This window comes from Heterocephalus glaber, unplaced genomic scaffold (genome assembly GCF_053883595.1).
Source record: "Heterocephalus glaber isolate CG9 unplaced genomic scaffold, H.glaber_assembly_v1.0 deba00001707, whole genome shotgun sequence".
NCBI lineage: Eukaryota > Metazoa > Chordata > Mammalia > Rodentia > Bathyergidae > Heterocephalus > Heterocephalus glaber.
Window position 1 is genome coordinate 129410 of NW_028258427.1, and position 19566 is coordinate 148975.

Genomic DNA, 19566 nt, shown 5'->3' on the forward strand with positions numbered 1-19566 from the left:
CATCTGAACCAACTGGTTAGGTGAAGATAATGGAATTCTGCCCAGATCCTGTAGCACCACGGGCACAGTGGCTGCCAGTTATGTGTTGGAAGCAACTTGGAATAGCATTGGTAGAGAACACCCTTTCGTATCCATTGGGGAAGGTGAGACTTTCTAATACATGTGTCCGTTCATTGCATGAACAGCTTTGCTGCTTTTAAGGAGAAGTGGAGAAAGTCAAACCCTTTCCTTCTCTTTTGTTCTGGCATAATTTCAGCCGTGCTAATGAATCTAAGAAGAAAGAATTTCTACCTTTTCATTGTCAATGATGTTAGCCAAATTCATTTTCACCTCCTGATTGGATTCTTTCAGGTTTCAACTTCTTAAATTTCTGTTTTAACTTAGCCTGGTGTTTAACTTCTGCGCAGAGGTGACAAATATGATCCCCCCCCCCCCCACTGATTTCTTTCTATTCATTTCTTCTACACTTTGTTGGTATCCGTTTTTGTAACTCAGGGTCCCCTGGGTTCCGGAGTCACACTGAGGCCACATTATACCAAATAAATAAGAATTTTCTTTCAAGTTGTCATCTTTCATATATGCCTCAAGATACAAGTGACAGATGCTGTGGTAAATTCAGGGACACTGTAAGTCACAAGATCAAGCGGGGTCTGTTCTCAGGAAGTCACTCAGCAGGAGAAACAAATACTTAAGCCATTGTTGTTACTTACAATAAAGGAAAAAGCATATTCTGCCTTCGTATTTAATTTTTATTACTTTTTAAATTTGACATTCAGAAATACAAACATTTAAGCAGTTCTTTTTATTTATTATACTAATGTATCAATACTAAGAAGGTGGTGATAGATTTAAGAGCATTTGTGCCAACCTTTCCTGTGCTTTAATAGGGAGGGAGTGATAGACCTGAAGGAAACTGCGCCTGTACGACTGTGCAGGGAGGAAGGACTGGGGAAGAAAACGCTGACCTCGCTGCGGGTATTGGGCGTCGCTTCCTGTCAGGACCACAGCGCACCCAGCCTGACTCCGCCCCAAGCGCCTGGCTCCGCCCCCGGCACGCGGCTCCGCGAGCCCAGAACTACAGTTCCCAGAAGGCCCTGCGGGCCCAGGAGAGAAGGGGTGCCCGCGGCAGGAAAGGTGCGAGTGGGGTCGGCTGCCGTTGGTGTCCGGGTCTCGAGTGGTGTGTCCCGCGGCCGCCGGGCGCTGTGCTCAGAGGACGCGGCCCGGTGTAGCCGTCGCGGCCTCGGGTGCCCGGCGAGGGGAGCCAGCTCCTGCGCCCGCCGCCGGGCCTGGGGCGGGATGTAGAGCGTTGGGCGCGGAGGCCGCTGAGGCCGCGGTGCGCGACGGGATTGCGGAGGGCGCGCTGAGGGTGGAGAGAGCTGGGGGTGCTGAACCGTCTCACGCGCTCGCTCCGCGGTGCGCGAACCGTGGAGTTACCCGAGGGTGAGCCGTGCTGGGGCTCCAGAACTCGGGCCGTGTCAGGGTCCAGGGGGAAAAGTAACCCCGAACTGAGCAGACGCCCACTTTTACTTTTCCGTCCGGGCGGAAACCCCAGGCCTCCCCTGGCCGGCCGCTCCGGATCTGGCAAGTGGGAGTTAGCGGGAGGGGCTGGTTGGGTTCGGGACGGTTTGTTGGGAGAAGCTAGACCTGGGTCTCTCCCGACCATCGATTAGGGGTTTGGGCGAAGGAGCAGAAATAACAGCCGGATGGCAGAGACCGGGATTCAGAAAGGGTCAGTTGAGGGATGTCTTAGAGTCGCTGGAATATATACTGCAAAGATAGTATTTAATTTGCAGAGTGGCGTTAAGCAGGCTTATAATTTATTTTTTTCATATAGGGTACTGCTGTGTTTTGACAGCAAAGGAAAGGTTATCGTACATTAGGTATTCTTAAAGTACTCTGTGTACAGACACACTCATACATTTCTTTAATAAGAATGCGTATCTTCATTTTCCATTTATTCGTCAGACTTATATTGACTGGGCTAGGTGGGAAGTGGGATGCATAAACAAAGAGGTATTGTAAGGCGTGGTCCCTGTAGTACCGGAATCTTCCCTGTGCTAGGGTTCCTTCAGGAAGGTAAAACTCTGGTAACGAGATGGGGGAGAGTCGTTTTGTTTGCAGCCTCATAACTTCAGACGTTGTAGTGGCAGTGGGAGATGGCAGTGATGCTTCTTAGAAACTTGGCTTTTTATGTCCAGGTGAGAGAAGGGTTAGGAGAACAACGTTGCGGCTGATGATTTTTCTTTTTCTTTTCTTTTTTTTTCCACCATTAAGTTTATTGGTACATTTTAGGTATAAAATACATTTACATTCATCGTTGGGATCTTGTACCATTACAAGAGTATCTTGGTTCTTATTTTTTTCCCCCCTTCCCCTGCCCTCCCCTCACCCCCTCCACCCCTCCCCACTTGCAAAGATCCCGTTTCCGTTTTTTCCCTTTCTCATATTTTTTTTACCCTCTTTCTCCTCCCCCCTCAACCTTTACTTCCTGTTACACAATATCAATTACACATTTTTTTTGGTCCCGGGGATCAAACTCGGGACCTTGCGCTTATGAGGCAGGCGCCAGAACCACTGAGCTAAATCACCGGCCCTCAGTTAGACATTTTTAAAATTAAAGTATCAAGACCTAGGAGACATTACCGCAGATTTTACAGAATTTAAAAGGATATAGAAAGCATGTTTCAAAAATGTGTTTTGAAATTGATAACTTCTAAGAAGTACTTTGGAAGACAAATTAATGAAACTCTAGAAGAAATATAAAATTTGAATAGCACCTATTAAAGTATATTCCTAGCTTGAAAACCTACCTATATGACAACAGGCTCGTATACATTTTAACTGATTAAATTATATCAAACATTTAAAGCAGGAAAAAAAAAGGAACACTTCTCCCCTCATTTTAGGAAATCAACATTGTGCTAATCCTAAAACTGGATAAAGATAATAGAAGAAAAAAGTAGGAACATAGAAATTTGTTTAACAAAACAAACTATTAGAAGTCAGATCTGGCAGTATGTAGAAAGTGGTTTTATTATAGGGATGGCAGTGTTGGTTCAGCATTGGAAGATCCACCCCCAAAAGTCATCATTTTAACAGTTTTCTTACATTGATCATGCTGTTCCTCTTTTTCAAAACTTTCTTTGAATGGGTGTTGATAAGGTTATATAGGTTACTAGGTTACGGAAGGAGGGCTTGGGAAGGAGTCATGAAAGGAATGTGAGAGTGGGGAATTTGGGGATAATTTTCTTGAAAAAAAAATTACCTATTTTTTAGAATTCAGAATAGGTAACATTTGTGCAAACTGTTTCTCAAAGATAATTTTGTATTTGGAACTTTGCTAGTGTGAAGTAATTGACTTACTTTAATCCTGATTTTAGTACCTCCAGTCTCAGCTTTTCCTAACTCTCACCTTTGAATCTATTCCTTTAGTGTTTCTATCACTCATTTTTTGAAGTGAAATTATTGAGATCAGTGATGAAGGCTGCATGTTTCATTGACACTGCAGTTTTTTTCTAATATATTTTACATAAATGTAACAGAAGGCTTTGATAATATTTCCTGGTTTTAAAAGAAATATTTTCATTCTAGAAAATTTGGACAATTAAAGTAGAGATTCCCAATAGTAAGCAGCGTTAGCATTTTCCTCTTTCCAGTATGTCTTTTTCTGTCTTTATCAAAATAAGATCGTATTGCACATAGTCTTTTATTTTGGATTTAGAAAACTCAAATGTTTTCTTATCCTTAAATATGCTTGATGACGTTGCAGAATTTCATAGGATGCATGTAACATGTTGAATCTAATTTTGGCTTTTATAACTGATTTTATGAGGAGCAACTTTGTTATTAAGTCTTAGTCTACTTATTTGTTTCTTCAGGATTAATTCCTAAAAGAATAATAGTATGTAATTCTATCAACTTTTTAAGGCTTAAGGTATCAGTTTCTCAACTTGGAGCATTCCACCAGCTTGGAAACTAAATTATTACAATTGAAAATAAAACTTTTTCTCATATTGGTAGGTAAACATGGCATCTTATCTTGTTTATACTTTTTCTTGGATTGTAATGAAGTTTTTCATTTTGTTCTTTGAATTTGTCTTTGTCTCTAAGTTCTGATGACTCTTGAAATTCTTTTTTTGTTTGTATTTTTGAGACAAGGTCTTGCTATGTAGTCCAGGCTGGCCTTGAACTCACTATGTAGCCTTGGTTAGCCTTGAATTCTCTGGCTCCTCCTATCACAGTGGCATGTGCCACCACACCTGGCTTTCTTTTTCAGTTCTTTGAATTTGGTTATTTCAAGTAAATCATACAGTACCTATTAAAAATCCACATCGTTATGCTTCGTATTTTAAGACTGAATTGAAGTTCTGAGATCTAAATTTAGGAAATAATCAGGGGTTTTTTTTGCCTTGTTATAATTTAGCAATCAAATATCTAATTATAATTAGAAAAATTATATGCCTATGTGTAGATTTTTTTGATTAAGGCTAGCTGGAGTCCTATATTCCTCACTTATCTGTATGTCAAGTTCTTTTCCCCTCCTTGGGAAGTTTTCTGCCATCACTTCTATGGACAGTTTTTTTTATGTCATCTGCACTCTCTCCTGTTTCTTCACTGACTCCGATCAGTCATATGTTATTCTTCTTTGCATCGTCTAGCAGCTGCTGGATTGATTTCTCATGGTCCCTTACTATTTTAGAGCAATATTTCTTTTCCTGGTCACTAATTGCAATCTTATCTTCTATATCTGAAATTCTGTCCTCACATTGGCTCATTCTACTGCATAAGCTTTCAATGGAGTTTTTAATCTCCTGGAAATCTGTTTGTATCTGTTTCATGGATTCCATTTGTTTCCTATGTTGGGATTCCATCATGTCCTCAGTTCCTCTATTTTTTTATCTGTGTCTTCTCTAGATTTATTAATCATGTCTTGCACTATGGGCACAATCTCTGCTGTTATCTGAGAAATTATTTCTAATTTTATTTTTTCCAGATCCTCTTTTGTTGCCACTTCAGGGAGTCCAGGTGGTTGCCTATCAGAGTGTTCCATCCCATTTCTGTTTGGGGTTGCTTTAGGTGCTCTGGGAGTCTGGTTTTGAGACTTGTTTATGTGTCTTCTCATTTTGACAGGGGTGGGGGTGTTGATGGTGCCTGTACGGTTCACCTCCTGTGTGCTGAGGGGGGTGGTATGGCAGCCCAGAAGCCTCCTCCTGGGCACTGGGAGCAGTTCACCTCCTGTGTGTTGGGGGAAGGAGTGGTACGGCAGTCCGGAAGCCTCTTCCTGGGCGCTGGGAGTGGCTCACCTCCTGTGCACTCAAAGTTGAGGATTCTTTGCAAGAGAGTCTTGCCATGCCCAGAATCCAAGCACTGTAACTTGGTAGTGGGCAGAGCTACCCCATCAGATGTTTTTCTTGTCAGAGAGCATACTCTTTCACCCCTAAGGCAACTAAAAGCCCAGATACCACACAAAACCTTGAGAAATGTGTGCTTTTTTGGTCTTTGTAGCAATTAGGATTCTGACCACATATTTATTGGAGAAGAGCTTTCTCTTTCAACTGAAGATCTCTCCAATCTCTTAAATTTTGCCAAGAATAATAGTGTTTCTGAAGGAGGACAGTCCAACAATATTATTATTTCACTCTGGTCAAGGAATCTTCCCATTCAAAAACAAACATGTTCTGGAAGTCAGGGCCCAAGGAAATACAAAAAAAAAGTTGCATCTTTGGGTCCACCACTATCATCTTAGGACAAGGTGATAAGTAAGGTACAAGTGTTGGGCATCAATGGATGGATGGCTGTCCCTGTCTGTTTAATTTTCCTTAAATTCTGCATAAAGACTCCCTCCCATGTGTCTGGCTTTTGCAGTGTTGAATTTAGGCTCTTACATGGGCCTAGCAAGAACCAATGAGTATATATTCCATAAGGCAGTAAATCAAGGCTGAGTACTTCACATATCTGTGAAATAGGTGATGGCTCAACCTTTGGATTTTTCATCCAAAATGGATTTCACCATGGACAGACCTGGTGTCCTTGCTTGTCCCTCCCCTCTATCGCAACGTACATCCAGTTTCATCTCTTTGGAGATTTCTCTGGGATGTCGTGCAAGCTTCTGATTTGGGCAGTTGTTGGTGATGATTCATGCCAGGCATCCACACAGTGGAGCATCTTCTCATGATTTTCTGGGTATATTTCCTTTTTTTTAGTGCAACATGGGCAAGTTAGTGAGACCGTGTATCTAAATTAAACATTTAAAAAAGACGGGAAAAGTAGATCAGTGTGAAGAACGTGGCTTCAATCTCCAGTAGAGGTGGTAGGGGGGAGGGGAGGTACAAACAAAACTAACAAGAGCGAAGCAAAGTGTAATGCACATACAAAACATGTGCAGCAAGCCCAAGTAGCCAGCTTGATGTGTACTCACAATGTGCACACACTGTCTATCTGCCACCCAGGTGTTACAGGGGGCCTTCATAATACCCCAGGAGCTTCTGTTGGGTCTCTTAGTCTTTGTTTTCAACCTTTTTATTTTTCATTTAATTATTGTGATTACCAGTGATAGGATATTATTATTCTGGTAATGCTGGAGATTGAACCCAGGGCCTTGCTCACACTCATGTTCCACCACTGACCTAAAAACTAGCCTGGGAGGATTTTAAAAACTTCTTTGATGGATTCTGCACTCTGGCTTCCAAGATCCTGGGCATCCCTTCACAGCCAAATTCTGTGGGCTTTTTTCAGCCTTGTGGCATGTGGTCCCACACACTTAGCATTCTAGAAACTTCCCTGTCTGGCCTCTGTAACTGCCTGTCTGTGTTCCTCCAGGTCCTCTCCACTTTCTGTTTCCTTCTTCTGGACATGTGTGTGGACAGGGTGTTCCCCTTGGTCCGGGCTTTAGCCTCCTCTTCAAGCTGTGACTGGTCCTGGTGTGTGCTGACCCTATGCCCCTCTCCAAGCTCCATACCTCTCTCCAGAGCTACACACTTGTGCCAACTTCCACTGGACTTCCCACTGGGATCCCTCGGGGCATGTCATCCCCAACAGCCCCAACTCTGTCTCATCATCCCTCCTGCCCAAGGATGTTTCAGTCACATTCTCTGTCAGCTTAAAGATCAACATCACCTGCATGGACGCTTCACCCAAAACCCTGGCAACATCGGAGATGTCTCCTCTCAGATGGTAGCATTCCATCTCCTTAGCATCCCTGGAACCTGTCCTCTTTCATACCTCACTTTTCCCTGCCTAAATCTTCATCATCTTTTTCTTGAATAGCTTATTTCTCATTCATATGACTGTTTAGCAGCATAATTAATTGTAAGCAGATTGAAGCCATGTCCTCAAGTATAAAGAGTGAGATGAAAGAATATGATTGGGGAAGAGGGTTCCCTGTAGGGAAGACTTCTCTGAAGAGGCCTCTCTGAGGCCTGAAGCAGGAGTGAGCTAAACCTCAAAACCTTTAGACAGCAGATTCATGGTTCACTGTGTGGTCTTCAGGTCTTCAAGCTGCCACTCCCTGTAAATATTGAGTACTTTAATCTCATCAAATGCTTAAGACTCAAAAACAAAAGCCATATGATATTTCCTTCCTGTCAATGTATCTGATCCCATCTGTTAAGAAAAGATTATTTAATAATATTAGTTAAAGTACAGTAAGACTTTACCCAGGACCTTCGAGACAGGCATAGGGACCACTGATGCAGGGTCTTACTGTGGGGACAGCCGAGGCTCAACTCTGAGTGCAGCCTGGGCACAGGGGATTCACAGCCAAGAGCAGGTGGGGTCAGCGGATGGAAAGTCACTTTGGAGATTCTGTAACCTGTGACAAGCCTCTTCCTGTTGGCAGGCCAGAGTGACCAGGCTTCACTGGGGGACCTGATGGAACGTGAGGGGAGATCCGATCCAAGGGTGGAGAGGTAGTACTAAGCTGATGTCACAGACCCTTCACTGAAACTACATTTTTCACCAGCATTTGTTGTTATCTGATTTTTTTTTTTTTTTGAGACAGGGCCTCGCTTTGTAGTCTAGGATGACCTTGACCTTCCGGTGATTCTCCTGTCTCAGCCTCCCAAGTGCTGGGGTCACAGGTATGTGCCACCACTAATGTTCCCTTTGTGATCTGGCATATTAACAAGTTCTGTAAATGTTGCACAGAAACATGAGAAAAAATGTGAGTAAGCCTTCTTTGTACAGTACAGAGTAAGTCCTATATCTACAATAACTGGGATCAGAACTGATTCGGATATTGAATTTTTATAGATAAACAGAGATAGGTAGACAAAGAGATAGAAAATCTTGGGGATGGGACACAAGTCTAAATATGAAATTCATTGATGTTTCCTGTACATTTTGTGCAAACAGCCCAAAGGTAACTTTATACAATACTTTAAATAATTTTGTGCATAAGAGAAAGTTTCATGCATCATATTGGCACTGCAAAAGCTTTCTCTTTTGGCAACTTTAGATTTCTGACACTATGGGCAGGTACTGCTTTGTGTATTTTGATGTTCTGTTATCCAATACTGTACATAAGATTGTGTGATAATTAAATCATTGTGAATGATATCGCTTATCCATCTAAAATAATCTTTTTATCACAATAATCACCTGCTTTTGTTGTAGATAGCAGTTAGACAGGGCTGGCCCTTGAGGGAGTCAATACAGAAGAAATGAGGCACATTTACTGAAGGCCAGGATTCAAAAAAGAGGAGCTACTATACTTTAATACTTTTCCTAGTCATGAACAGCAGTGATTGATATTCTAAGTAGGCATCAATCACCTTGGGTGGGGACCAAAACCTCCCTTAGCACATTCCTTCCCCAAAATCCTTGTTTGGCCCGAGTATGCTTGCTACATGACTTGCTTCCCCATTTGATCCCCCTTTAGTCAATATGATCTAGTGACTATACTTATAATCATATTGATTGACCCTCATTTTGCCCCACCTCATTCCACCTTGTGTTTTCCCATTGGATCAATATTACCTAAGCGACTATACTTTTCATCTTATTAGTTGACTACAGTTTTGTCCCACCTTGAACCTGCCTCCCCTTATGGCTTTGCTCAAAACACTCTTGAGAAGCAGGGTCAGTGGGCAACCCACTTTTGGGGTGTCCTCTCCTGACCCTCTCAGGCAGGAGCTGTCTTTCTCCCAATGAATAGTCCCTACTCTTAACCTCTGTTGTTTCTAGAATTCATTCTTTGATTTTGGAGAACACAAACTTGGCATTTCAGCAGATGTCTAGCAGGTTGGGAGTTATAATATTTCCGTTATTTGGAGGTCCACGTAGCATACAGCCTATATCACTTTGTCAGATAGTTTTAATACCACTTACCACCTTGCAGTCAGGGTTTGCAAAGAAATAGATTTTATACAGGACACATAATTTATAGGATTATTTTATAATATTCCCCCAAAAAGTCAAATACGGAGGAGCGCAAAAGATCTGTCCACACACTAGAGACCTAAAGAATACAGCTGAGGGCCTGGATCCCACAGCAGTGTCCCCCTCGAGTCCAGCCAGAGCTCTAGAGTCCACGGCAGTGTCTCATGCAAGTCCGTATCGAGGATCTGCATCAGGAAGGCCCAACGGCCAGTCGTGGAAGCCAGAAAGTCTGCACCGTGAGGTGAAGGGTCTATGCGACCAGGCTGAGGGATCTGCACTGGAGCCCTGACGTGATGCTCAGGGTGAGGACCCGAGCTCCTCAGATGATAACAGCTGAGTTCGTATCAGGAAAACCAGCCACGGAAAGCTTCTCCAGAAAAATCAACAGTATACAGTATTCCCCTCCAGTTCTCCTTCTACGCACTGGCAACAATCCTCAGGTGGGTCTTCCAACCCAGAGGCACACTGACTCAGTTCGGCTGCTTCCAAGTTGACTATTAGTTCACCACACATCTTTTAAAAAATATTTTGCCCCTGATATATTTTTCTCTTTTTTATTTTTAGCTTTATTTTGTGTGGGTTTCTAATAATAATTCAGGAGACATTTTTATTTTTTAAACGATTATTTAAAACTTCGCAATCTAGTAACTGTTTAACTTATTCACGTGTCATGCTTTTTCCAAATTTGTATCAGAGTATTTTTCCCCTCTCATTCTTATACTTTCCTGCTATTTTTATTTTTTTCTTTTGTTAATTTGAAATAGTTTCTTTGCTTTTTATCTTAGTGATTTGGAATCTACTCAAGAGATGTGATTCTACAATATCTCGTTATTGTTTTTTAATATATTGACCTCTATTTTCCAAGAATAAAACAGTATCGTTTTGAAATGACAGACCACGTTTTAAAGCAACGTTTGTTAGCTTACACTTGCTGGGTGGTCTGTGTGTAAATCAATTTTGTTCTGGTTCAGTTTATGAAAGCAGGAGCTCGGGATAGGAGGAGCTGAGCAGCAGAGGGCTGCGTGCACACCTCTTCGTGGTCCTCGCCGGCGTGGGGACACTGTCCTGTCCTGGCCTCACCTCGGTCCGCCCAGCCCGGTCTGTGCAGAGAGCGATCGCTGCCGGCTGAGGCGCCCTCCCCAGGAGGTCAAAGGGAACGGGATGGAAGCGCGCTCGGCCTGCGCAGTGTGCAAATGTGTTCCCTGGGTGCGCAGGAGCCAGCGGCGCTGTTCTGCTTGTCTTTAGACTGCAAAAGTCAAGCTCAGGAGGGCCACAGCTGTCCAAGGTCTCAGGATAGCCCGGCCCCCCGGACGAACCCCAGAGCCAGAGGCACAGCAGAGGCCTGACGCCGTGCCCAGGGCTACTCAACTGCCTCCTGTACGGATTCCAGTGCGACTAACACCTGCCTGGGGAGATCTGTCACTCCGCGAGCTCTGCACCCGCGCAGGGCCTGGGGCAGCACCGAGCCCGCCATCGTCCTTCTGGTTCGGACGCGTTGCTCCATTTGTCCAGCAGGTGGCGCCACACAACCGCCGGAATCCGTGGCTTCCCAGCTCACTTTGAGAATTAAAAGCAAAAATCAACATTGGGTCTCAAACAAAAGAGGAAAATAAAGGAGATACAGTTTAAAATCAAAGACCAAAATACATTTTAATATTTCTATACAACTATGTTATATTTAGAAATTAAGTTTTAAATAATTTATAAAACTTTCTTTTAAGAACAGCAATAAACCAAACAATAAGAAAACAAAACAAGGGCCGGGTATTTAGCTCAGTGGTTCCACCGCCTGCTGCGCAAGCGCAAGGTCCCGAGTTTGATCCCTGGTACCAAAAAAACAAAAAACCCGGAATCTCTGTGTTGTTTTAATTTGTATTTTTCTAATGATCAGGGATCCTGAAGCTTTTTAAAATCAGCTAATTGGGTGCGGGGGATTTAGCTCAGTGGTGCCACTGCCTGCCTCGAAAACACCAGGTCCTGAGTTCGATCCCCGGTACCCCCCCAAATCAGCTAATTGGCTGGGAGCCCTTGTTCCTTCAGTGCCATCCCATCCGTTGTCTGGGGGGGACAGCGAGGAGGCCTCTGTGGAGAGCACCTGCCTGTGTCCCTTGCTCTGGGGAGCTGGGCAGTGGCCGGCTCTTGGAGATACTGAGAGCCAGAGGTGACTCTTGTTCCTCCTTGTGGGCAGTGCTGGGTCCCCCAGTGTGGACGGGTGAGAACCCCAATCCTTAACTCAGGCCCAATGCTCTAGGCTGGTGACCATCCGTGTGACCTTTGAAGAGGGCTGTTCTTTTCCTGGCCACTTTGGGTCACAAGATCACAGAGAAGGGAGCCTCACAGGGGGATAGAAATTGTTTGTCAGCCCCCTGAATCATTCCACAAGCTCTGCTTATTTCATATTTATCACATAACTCATGGCCTGACATGAACCCCCAAACACTCGTGGTAGGTGCTATAATCTGCTCCTCTCCTTTCATAACCCTAATTTTCTATATACTTAGAGAAGGAGGGTTATATGGCAGAGTGATTTTCTCAATAATACTTAATTCTGAATAACTTAGTACAGAGTTTAACTGGCCTTTGGTGACGCCTGAAGATTACTGTAAAATCAGATGAGAATTAATCTCCTCCAGTGTTCAGCACTGTGGCCAAGAGCATTTTAAAATATATTTCACCCCTTAAAGCTTCCTATAAACTATTTATGAAATTCTAAGTCAGTACACCTGTAATCCTTAGCGTCCAGCCCAGGGCAGTACTGGTGAACCTGCTGCAATGTGTTACAGATGTGCTGTAGCAACCAGGGAGGGAGGAGGAGGCACCATTGCCAGGCATCAGAACTATCTGCCACGGTACTAGATGAATTTGAGTTACTTTCAGGTAAGCACCAAAAACTCCTATGGGATAGCCACTTATCCCATCTTACAGGACAGGAAATTGAGGCTTGTGAAGTTTAAGCGTCTTGCCTAGCTCACAGTGACCGTCAGGAGCGTGGTCAGGACACAAGCCCTGCTGGCGCCTTGGGAATCATCTTCTGACCTCCATCTAGGCCATCCAGTCTGATGCCAAGTGTCCCTGGCAGGGTGCAGACGGGGTCAGAGGCTCCATGCTGGATCTGATTTGGGGTAGATGGAGGCAGATGTATGTGCCTGTGTCATCTGGCTCCTGGAAGACAAGAAATGATGACCAAAGTGGCACTCCTTTCACAAAGGGACTGGCAGGGCTAAGGGAAGGACCAGGGCACCTGAGGCACTTGGGAAGGTCACCCCTCCAGGCTTGAGGGGACCAGGAAGGGGCATGGCAGGTGGCCAGTGTGGTGTGGGAAGGAGGTCCCCCTAAGCTGTGGCCCAGGCTGGAGGACCCTTCCAACCTGCACCTCAGGACACTGAAGCTAGAGCTCCAGGGTTACCAGTGTTACCACTCCTTGGTGTGTTTACTGTAAGGAGTTGAAGCTCACTCTCCTGTCGGCTCCCTGCCAGTTCTCAGAGGTCCACTTCTTTTTCTCTCTTTGCAGGGTCGCTGTTTTCCTGGTGTCTGGATTCCAGGTCCAGGGAGGCTGTGTTTTGCTGCCAGTCTCTACTCTGCTGGTCTGGAAGCAGCAACCTCTCCACCCTGAACCCTGGTGTCCTGTATGACAAGGGTATCGGCCATTGCACTAATGAAAACATGAATATAAATATAATTGTATTTACTGAAAGGAACTGTGCCCTGTACACTACTGTTACCTCATTAACAGAAAACACAATATATGTTAGTGAAATTTCCACATCAAATCAACTTCATTCTCTGTAATAGCTGCATATTATTCTACTTCATTATATTGTTTCTAGTTCTTTTCTATTGAAAGCAATATTACAATAAATAACCCTATGTAAGATGGGCACAATGGCACATACCTATACTCCCAACTGTTGTGGATGCTGAGACAGGAGGATTGCTTAAGTGCAGGAGTTCAAAACCAACTTGGGTAACATAGTAGGATCCCATCTTGAAAAAATTAATAAAATGAGAAAAAGAAATATATCTTTGTACATTTATGGAATTGGACTCTGTCTTCGTTACTTTTTGTAGCAGACACCTCTGCCCAGTATTAGCAGGTGATAGTGGCACAAGCTTTTTGCCCCTCTATAATTTGGCTGTATTGTCTTAGGAGTCTGAGCGAAGCTTTATGTGACTCAAATGGACATGTCGGATAGCAGAATTGGGCTAGTATTGCTCCTTTGCTAATGTCTGCTACTGAGACTTAAATCCTAGTGCTGAAGTAGCAGGGCTCGGCTGAGTTCACTTCCAGCCAAGCTCAACTGACTTCAACTAAATTATTCCCCTCTGAATTAACCATTTGTTCTCTTCTGCAAAACATATGCTAGAGCCCTCCTGCTTATGATACTTGCTATCAGCATGTGTCCCGAGGCCTGTCCAACTTCCCTCCTTCCCACACTCGTAATAAATAAACACTGGATGGCCTTGGAGTCCTTTGTTTTTGCTGCCCAGAGCAGCTTGGATCAACCAAAGACTCAGTTTGTTTCAAGACTCAGTCTCCGTGACTTTATTCCCACTTTCCTCTCTCTCAGGCATTGTACTGGCTCGCAGAAGATCGAGACCCGTGGCCAGGGTTTTCAATAATGTCTCTTACAACTTTTTTCTCATTGCTGAGACAAAATACCTGACACCAAAGGTTAAAGGAGGAAAGGTTTATGGTAGCTCACAGTTTGTAGAGGTTTCAGTCCACAGTTAGCTGGCTCTAAGGCAGAGTGGGACATGGCAGAAGAGAAACGGTTCATGGACGGCGGCAAAGCAGTGAAGTAGTGAAGCAGCAAGTGACAACAGTGACCCTCTTTCTGTCCCTTATATTCTATCCAGGCTACACACCCTTAGGGCAGGTAGCACTCACATCCATGGTGGATCTTCCCCTTATCCACACTCAGAACTGTGCCAAACCAGTCAGTGGAGTAATTTAGTAAAAAAACACCCAGCATCACACACTCTAGATCCAGCCACCTCTGAAAAGCCCCATCTGTGACCGTGCGAGGCTTTGGAGGGACAGCTAGATACAGTCATAACAAACTCAGAACTCCTAGAAGTTAAATAGCTGGATTAAAGGTATGCACACTTTATCAAGTAGCACATGATAGAGCATGTGACAGAGTGCCTGCTAACATGCAAAAGGCCTTGGGTCTAAACGCCATCGCCTAAAAAAGAAAAAGATGTGTTTGTTACCAGCTAGCATGGATCCTTGCTATAGTGATAATAAAAATTAAAACTAAAGCATGAATTTGCAAAAACAAAAACTTTAATTAATAGTAAAAGAAAAAAGGGGAACACAGCTATGACAAAGGTTAAGCCAGTCCTCTGACAAGGAAAGTCAGAGCAGTAAGGACAGCATGCGGCTTGGGGAGCTGGAGGTCCACTCTTTGTTTTGTTTTTTGGTTTTTTGAGACGGTCTATGTAGCCCAGGCTGGCCTCGAACTCCTGGTGATCCTTCTGCCTCTGCCTCCCCAGTGCTGGGATGACAGGCATGCACCACCACACCCTGTTTGGAGGCCCACTGTGATGCACCCATGCAAGCAGAAGGCCAGCTCCTAGGGTCAGCCAAGGCAGCCAGGGTCCCGCTGACCATGAGGTGATCGTGGTCTGGGTCCTGGTTTCCTGGATCTAGAGGGGTCCTCATGCCTTGACGAGCAGTTCTGGTTCCATTCCATGAAACGGTTCTCTGTTTGTGGTGGTTCCCATCCTGAGAGGCTCTGCTGTTCCTGAATCCAGGTGGTCATGGGTTTAGGGTGATGGCTGGAGGTGTCTAAGTGCCCTTCCAGCAAGGGGTCTGTAATTCGACTTGTGAAAGTTGATAATCAGGTGTTTCTGTAAATCCTGAAAATTATTTCTTTTTGTCCTGGTGTCCTCCTTCTTGAAGGAGGTGAGACAGGTAAGTTGGGGCTAACAAGCTCTGTTCTGCTGACTTTGACCAGACACTCCCTCACTGACCACATGCACAGCTGAGAAGTGTTTGACCCTGACTTTCACAAAATGGAGGCCAAGCTTTGTTCTCCTTTCAGATAGCAACTGGGCATTTGCAGGCTTGAGGGAACAGCCATGGGCTTTAGCAAAAACTGTTTTGAAGTCCCTGTCTGTGTCAGAAGGAACCACAAACTGCACCAGCAGAGAGAGGAGGAAGGAGCCAGGCTGGAGACACAGCCTCGGGGCTGTACCAATAGTGATGGTGCATTCCAACCAGACCCTGACTCCTACCAGCACCTTCAGCTCAGAACTCTGAGCACCAGGATGATGTGGAGTCCCCGGAGATGGCACCAGAGGGCTGATTCCCAGGGTGCATTTGGAAGACACCCACCTTGCCTTCTGCCCATGATTATGAAGCAGGGCAATGTCCAGGATCACACGTTGTGATGTCACCGGCTGGGCTCACCATGTGAGCAGGTGCAGAAAGAACACAACACTGGAACAGTTGCTTTCTAAGGGAGAAGGGAGGGGAGGTCTAAGGATGGGTGGTAAAGGTGCAGGTCCCAGGGGTGCTGCTGTGTGAGCCTCCCTGCGGGGGCCATTGCTAGGCTGACTGAGCCTGGCCAGGCAGAGCGGGATGCAAGTGCCAGGTGCCAGGAGCTTTTCCTCTCCATCTCAGTGCAGGGACCACTGCACAGAGGGGTAGCAGTTCACTCAAAGATGCAGAGCTGGCTGTGGGAGGGTTTGAATCCAGGTCTGACACCATCTGCGGGCTCAGATACCACTCTATGCAGCACTTCAACGGGGTTGTGCTTGTGTGTTCTTTAGTTCATGAGTTAGACTGGTGGCACTGGTAGCAGACGGCAGTACTACAGTTTAGCCTTCTGGAGATAAAGCAGTAATTTGTCAGGAGAGCGTGAGGCCCATATGACAGTCCAGGAAGGAGGTCCCCTTATCCCCTCCATGCCCGTCACATGGAGCACGTGGGTTCCTGTGAAGAGTGACACTTCAGCTGTGAGGCTACTTGGAGGGCAGGTGGGCCAAGGTCAGTAACAAGGAACTAAGGGTCAGCTGACATATCTGTGCTCACAGGTGTCTCTCCAAGGCTGCCCAAGCCCCCTAGCATCCCTGGCAGGGGAGCAGGCTGGGGTGCAGGCCAGTGCATCAGAAGTCCTCAGGGGTAGAGCACAGTCACCCACCCTGGGGAGTCGGTCTCTCCTGCCAGTGGCTCACAGGTGGGTGCAGCCATCCAGCAATGTCTCCCCTGTCCCTCAGCCTGGGATCAACCCACCTGGTCACACAGTTTGACCCTCCAGGCCAAATGCCCCAGGGAAGTAGCCTCTCCTATTCTGGATTCTGGTGTCCTCCATGTCCTCTCCTGCCTGTTTTACCCTCTGAGGACACACGGTGGGTGGACACAGCACCAAGTGAAGGTGCCCAGGACACTAAAAAGAGGCCAGATGGGGACTCACAGCTTCCGAGGCCTCTTGCTTCCTTTCATAGATGGGAAGAAAAAGGTCTGCTGCAGATTACCATGTCTGGAATTTGATGATTGCAAGCCCATGACTGAGTGTAACACATTGCTCTGTCTTCTGCATTTTCTGTAACTTGCTAGCTGAGTCCGGAGGTGTGATGAGATTCAGATTTGAATTTGGGGTAAGGTGAGTTCCTGGTAGGTGTGTTCTCCCCCTGGAAGGCAGGTAACATCTGGTGGCTCTCTTGTGTAACATTAGCAGCTGTTGATACTCAATACCTGGCTTCCCGGGGGTTATAACAGTGATTGGTTATCATTTCCTCCCACTTTCCATCTGCATCGATTACTGGATCCCTTCTATAAAGAGAAATTGCCTGCCTCTGCTACTTGGTCACCCAGGGCATTGTCCCTCAGTGCTGGAGGATCCTGGGCACATAGAGTATCCCTGCCTCCATGTGGGGACACTGAAGTCGGAGGGCCAGAGTGGACTGTCACCAGCAGAACTGCCTGGCTGGGCCCCAGCTAACCCAGTGCCATCATACATGAATCAAAGGTGGTTGTGGTTGTTTAAGGCTGTAGATGATCAAGGAGTGTCCTCTGGTGGCAGAGCCAGGCCTGGGGTCCATGACCTGTTATTCTTCATAACAGGTCAGACCATGAAGCATCTTAAACAACATCCTGTATGGCCTTGTTGTTTATGGGGTAGCTGGGGGCCTGGAGGCACATGGACACACACAGGTTTGTTCAGGAGCCCAGGCTCTGGGCACCTCCTTAAGGGAAGCTCCCTGATCCCCCGTGGTCAGCACAGGCTCTGGTGACCACCTGGCATTCTCTCTGTGCAGCTGTGCTATGGCCCTGTGCTAGGCCTGCATTTGGCCTGGCCTCATTCCTCCTGTGACCCTAGCACGTCTAATAGATGCTTGCTGAGTACACATGGAAAGAGGAATGAGAGATGGTGCCACTCTTCTGGATGTGAGGAGCCAGGCTCTGGAGGACACCCCATGATGCCATCCCATTGGGATCTCCACAATGGATGAGTCCACTAAGGAAGGCAGAGCCCTAGGATCCAGTCAGCTCTGAGGCCTCCCCTGCATACTGCTGCTTCAGGGGCACCCAGGGAGCAGCCAACTGTCAGGCCCAGGGCAGGAGCCAGGGCTGTGGGATAAGTGGGCAGGGCTGGGGGCCATGGCCCCAGGAATTCCGCTAGTGAAGGAGCTGGAGGGGTCCTGCACCCCACCCTGGCCAGGGCCAATCCCCACAACATAGAAGCCAGCTGGGGAGCAGCAGTGGGGACAGGGGGCAGCAGGTGGCAGGGTTCAGCCACCCAGCTGGGACAGGGGCCAAACCCCAATTACAGGATGGAGGAAGCTAGGCCCCTGGTCCTCACACCAGGCAGATGACAAGGCAGGACCTTGGGGCCAAGGCTAAGTCAGGAGCCCTGTGTGCAGGACTGAGAGGAATGGAAACCCCACTCATCCCTGACTAAGCTTTCATCTCTCTCTCATGTTGAGACGTCCTGTGGGAATCGATCTAGAGGCAGCAGGGTGCTCCATGGTGCAAAGATGACAGAGAGAACACAGGCCCTGTGTCTTGTTGTCTGCCATCCTCAGACATGACTTCCACCTTGGGGTACAATGTGGCTGCTGAAATTCAGCCTTCCCATGGCTATTCCAGACTGCAGGCACAGTAGGGGTAGGAGAAGAGCATTCTCCTTCCTGTAGGGCCATTCGCAGGATTGTGCAGACTGCTTTACTTACATTCTGTCGGCCAGAAGTGAGTCCTATGTCCTGTGGCAAGGGAAGATAGGAAATCTGTCTCCTTGCACAAGACTGCAAGCTTGGCTAAAAATCAGAATCAATCTCTGAAGAACAAGAGAGCAGTGACAGCGGTTATGCCACCGGTTGGAGGTCAGCAGGGGAAATAACTTAGGCCAGGTGCTGCCCAGGGTCCTGGTCGAGATGTGGGCAGGATGGGGACAAGAGTCCAGAGCTGCAGGCCTGGCCTTGGGCACTGTGGAGGACCTGCTTCTTGCTGCCCCAGTGCACATGCTGTCATTGAGCACAGGGACACTCTTGGAGGAAATGGTTTCTGGGGCCCAGTCCAAGGGCGGCTGGTTCATTGCTGTGGCCTGGAGTGGGGTGGAGCATCACAGTGGAAGGGTATGAAGGAGGACAGCCACTTACCTCATGGCAGCAGGAGGCAGAGAGGAAAGGGAAAGGGAAAGGGCTGGACCATGAGAGGAGGGGTCTCCAAGGTCATGCCCCCCAAATCCTCTCCCTTCAATGAGCCCCACATCCTGTTTCATGCCCCGCGGTGATCCTATCTGATTAGGATCTTGGCGACGGATGAGTCAACTGAGGAAGGCAGAGCCCTTGGGATCCAGTCACCTCTGGGGCTTCCTCTGCACACTGTTGCCTCAGGGATCAGGCCCTCTACACACAAGGTTCCATCCCCAGGGTCAAATTCACTCAATCTTGGGTGTAGCGGGGGTGGGTTTTGGAAGAAAGTTCCCAGGCAGTCGCTATGTGCTGCTGAGCCTGAGCCTGCTTGGCTACTGTGGCATTTTCCCATGGGATTTGCCTGCCCTTTGCCCCAGAAATGCGCTGTCACTGAGCAATCCTCTCTTAGGGGATTAAGCGGTGTCCAGGTTTCGTGTTATTACGAACCCAGAGGCAGCACCTCTTTCTGTGAAAGCTTTCTAGTGCCTATTTTAGCCTTTGCAGGCCACAAAAGGTCTGTCACACTTTTTTTTTTTGGTACCAGGG

The 19566-nt window shown here is 46.6% G+C and overlaps 1 long non-coding RNA gene across 3 annotated transcripts; it reads left to right on the forward strand.

Moving 5' to 3' along the window:
• Positions 1-1048: 1048 nt before the first annotated feature.
• On the forward strand, positions 1049-13396 carry LOC101703860 (uncharacterized). 3 transcript variants are annotated; one of them, XR_015446584.1, is made up of 4 exons: positions 1049-1134; positions 8000-8078; positions 12162-12255; positions 12890-13396. It is a non-coding gene; the product is annotated as an uncharacterized LOC101703860 (long non-coding RNA). The 3 variants fall into 3 exon arrangements; XR_015446583.1 differs by lacking the exon at positions 1049-1134 and adding an exon at positions 1317-1440; XR_015446585.1 differs by lacking the exon at positions 1049-1134 and adding an exon at positions 1392-1581 and having other exon boundaries at positions 12890-13072.
• The last annotated feature ends 6170 nt before the right edge of the window (positions 13397-19566 follow it).